Below are 4,111 nucleotides of genomic sequence, written 5' to 3'. Positions count from 1 at the left end.
TCTACACATCCCGGAACATCATGCACAATTTAGCATGACCAATCTACCCACTCTGCAAATCTTTGGACTGTGGGAGGAAACTGGAGCACCCAGAGGAAATCCACTTACAAATTAAAATAGGGTGTTGGGTATTGTAGAACAGAGAGACTCAGGTTTCAGTTACCTAATTCTTCTAAATTTGCATCACATATAGACAGGGTGGTTGAGAAGGTGTTTAGTACGCTTACCTTCATTGCTCAGACCGTTGTGTACAGAAGTTGGGACGTCATGTTGAGGTTGTACAGGACGTTGGTGAGGCCTCTTCTGAAGTCCAGTTCTGGTCTACCTGTTATAGCAAGGATATTATTAAGCTGGACAGAGTTCAGAAGAGACTTACCAGGACGTTGCTGAGAACAGAGGGATTGAGTCATAATGGGGACTGGGACTCCTTTCACAGGGGTGTAGTACATTGAGGTTGACCTGAAAATGGTTTGTGAAATCCTGAGGGGGTAACAAAAAGTTGATGGGCAGGTGCCCTTTCTCTGGGGTGGGGATTTCAAGACCGGGGGGACATATTTTTAATCAACTGGATGAGTTTTATTGTCGCATATACTCACATGAATACAGTGAAAAGTTTACAAATTGCCACTTATGGCACCATGTTAGGTACAAAGGTACCCAAGTACAAAACTACCCAGGGCCCTGCCATGAACTGTTTAAGTCCTGTCCTTGAGGAGTACAGATAAGGTGAATAGCAAGTGTCTTTGTCCTAGGGTGGGGGAATTTCAAGACCAGGGTCATATTTTTAAGGTGAGAGGTGAAAGATTGAGAAAAAGCATAAGGAGCAACCATTTTCTTTCCCCCCCAGAGTGTGGTTCGTGCATGGAATGAACTTCCAGAGGAAATGGTGGATACAGGTAGAGTTTCCAATATTTAAAAGACGTTTAGATAATACATAAATAAGAAATGTTCGGAGAGACATGGGCCACGTGCAGGCAGATGGGACTACATTAGTTTTGGAACATGGTCAGCATAGACTGGTTGGACCGACGGGTCTGCTTCTGTGCTGTCAGACTCTATGATGCTACGTGATTGAAACTTACAGAATACTGAAAGGCCTGGATAGTTAGACATGGAGATGTTTCAACTTGTAGGAGACACTAGAACCTGAGGGCACAGCTTCTCAGTGAAGAGATGACCCTTTAGAATGGAAATGAGGAGGAAATTCTTGAGCCCGAGGGTGGTGATTCTGTGGAACTCATTGTCATAGAAGGCTGTAGAGGCCAAGTCATTGAGTGTATTTATAACATAGACGGACAGACGGACAGACGGACAGACAATTATCTTGATTGATAAGGGCATCAACGGTTGTGGGAGAAGGCAGGAGAATGGGGTTGAGAAACATATCAGTCACAGTCAAATTGTGGAGCAATCTTAATGAGCCAAATAGCCTAATTCTGCTCCTATATCTTGTGCTCATGGTTATTATGGGTGACTTCAATCTGCACATAGGTTGAGCAAATCAAATCAGTAACAATAACAGAGAGGAGAAATTCCTGGAGTGTACATGAGACGGTTTTCTACATCTATATATTGAGTGATCAAAGAGAGGACAGGCCATCCTCAATGGTGTATTGTGTAATGGTGAGGGGTGAGTTAACTCAGTTGGCTGAACAGCTGGTTTGTGATGCAGATTGACTCCAGCAGCATGTGCTCAATTCCTGTAACAGCTGAGGTCACCATGAAGGTCCCACCATCTTAACCTTGCCCATTGCCCGAGGTGTGGTAAACCTGAGGTTAAACCACCATTTGTCATCTCTCTCTCTGAAGTGAGAGAACAGTCCTACAGTCTTCAGAAACTATGGTAACTTTATTACACAATTAAAATTTTGAAATCAGAGTGGATTAATTGGCAATCTAGCTGTGAAAGGCCTCATGTGGAAAAGTGAAGACCTCTTCATGATAGAGCTCTTCATTAGGATGGAGAGTGACAGAGTTGATTTTGAGACTCGGAGTGAAAATCTAAATGGAGGAAATTACAATGGTATGAGGTGCACGCAGGCATTCTCGATTTTAACTGTCCCACATTTGGTGCCCTCAACCTTTAGCTGCCAAGGTGACAAACTGTGAAATGTCCTTATTAAACCTCTCTCTCTCTACATCAGTTTCGCACCCTAAAATACTGGTTGAAAACAACTTATTTGACCATAAAACATTTTGTCACCACCTTAACATCACATTGTGTGTCTAGGGTCAGAAGCTGCATTATAACACTACCAAGGAACAGTTTGGAAGTTTACATTATGTGAAGGGTACTATATTGATACAAATTAATTGCCATTGATTTGGATACACATCACAGTTCCTTCATCATCACTTGGGGAATAACTCCTTTCCTAAAGAGCATTGTGGGAGCTACTAAGGAAAGGTAATCGCCAGCAACAAATGGTCAGGCAATGTTCAGCTGTAAAAAACCTCTTTTAGAGTCAATGGAAGTAACAATACAATACCTAAGACAGTTACGTCCATTACTGAATACAGAGCAGGTTAGAAAATGACAGAGTTGATCAGGGAGAACAGAGACAAACCAGAACAATGGATGGTCACAATGGACGGTGTCATAAAGCAGCTTTTGACACCAGCCACACAGCAAGGGGGTGACAAAATGAGTCACATTAGCTCCAGAGTCAGATAACTGAAAACAGCAGGAGAAGCTTAATGGTGTAGATTACTGGTTTAAAATATGGAAATAATTTCATTGTGTTCAACTTTAAAATCAAATGCCAGAGTCTGCAGCTCAAAAGATATCAGAAGCTCTGAGGTCAGAGTAAACTCACTGTTCAGGAAATACCCAGGAATCAGGGTGATGTCAGTGAGCAATTGCTTGTGTGTGATATCATCACCCACTTGTACACAGAGCATTTGGGCCTGCACAAACAGATGATCTCCATTAAGAATATGAGGGTCTGAGGAAAGACTTGAAAGGAGATGAATCAGGATGGCTCAACAACCAAGGGATATTAGTTGTAAGGTCAGGTTGGAAAAACCGAAGTTGTTCTGCACACAGCAAAGGAGATTGAGATGAGATTTGATAAAGTGTCTAGGTTTAAATAAGGCAGATAAATGCAGCTGATCTTCTTCACTGTTAGTAAAACTATGAAAGACACAGATTTAAGATATTGGGCAATAGTTAGTGGGAGATAGAAGGAAGGAACTTTATGTTACTTTTATCTTACTCAATACTTACATGCAAAGGCCAATAATATCCAGTACCGAATGAATAAAGTGGCTGACTTAGATCTTGGTGTATCATATTTGGTTTGAGTTTCCTATCTGCAAGTCCTCTTCCAACATACTGTAAAAAAAATTTACAGTCAATCCAGGACAAAATTTCAGAAGAAGCAAATATTTCTTTGCTTTCGAGTTTGCTGTGTGTAAATCCTCCCCTCCTCACTCCCTGTGAAAGGAGTTTATAAACTCCATCCCTGGCAGTCCAGGAGCGACATTCACAACATTCTCTCTCCTGGCCCAGGGTGACCGCACATGCGCTTTGCTGCCCTTTGCCTCCTACAAAGATGGCGGCAGTTACCCGCGGCCTGTCATGGAGACGGAGCCTCAATTGTTCCGTTTTCTGTAACGGGGACAAACAATTTTTTTATGCGGGGTCTGTCGAATCCACGAAGTGCTTAGAAAGCCTCCCCGTCTAACCGCCCGGTCTATCGCCTCCTCCATTCTGCCTCATTGTTACCTTTTGTGGAGCCGAGGAAGACGACGACTGCTTCTCGGGGTCGCTCCCTCTGCGCATGCTCTGGACTGTTGGCACGCGGGAACATACTGAGCCGACGCAGTGATCAGCAATGCCGTGCATGGCCCTCGGAATTCTGGGTTAAATACCCACCATTGTGAAGATTGAATTTTATTTGTGGTAATGTGTACAAGCAAGCTTTCTCTTTACTTCCTGCCAGGATAACTGACATATATAATAGAATAGAGTATAAAACGTGCCTTTTGCAAACTCTGACACTGGGTCACAGGGCTGCTTTCTTATTAGAGAGACAAAACTGGTGGTGGTTTAACCAGAGGGACACCACATCTCATGTCAGCAGAGAGGTTGAAAGTCGAGAGTCATTAG

At 43.0% G+C, this 4,111-nt stretch overlaps 1 long non-coding RNA gene across 1 annotated transcript; it reads right to left on the bottom strand.

Moving 5' to 3' along the window:
• Positions 1-271: 271 nt before the first annotated feature.
• Positions 272-3,836, bottom strand: LOC125482309. The gene is made up of 3 exons (XR_007261604.1): positions 3,728-3,836; positions 3,227-3,334; positions 272-325 (listed from the first exon to the last, which is right to left on the bottom strand). It is a non-coding gene; the product is annotated as an uncharacterized LOC125482309 (long non-coding RNA).
• Positions 3,837-4,111: the final 275 nt, after the last annotated feature.

Source organism: Rhincodon typus, unplaced genomic scaffold (assembly GCF_021869965.1).
Source record: "Rhincodon typus isolate 14 unplaced genomic scaffold, sRhiTyp1.1 hic_rhity00008597, whole genome shotgun sequence".
NCBI lineage: Eukaryota > Metazoa > Chordata > Chondrichthyes > Orectolobiformes > Rhincodontidae > Rhincodon > Rhincodon typus.
The sequence above is the reverse complement of the archived record's forward strand: the minus strand, read 5'-3'. Positions and strand labels throughout refer to the sequence as shown.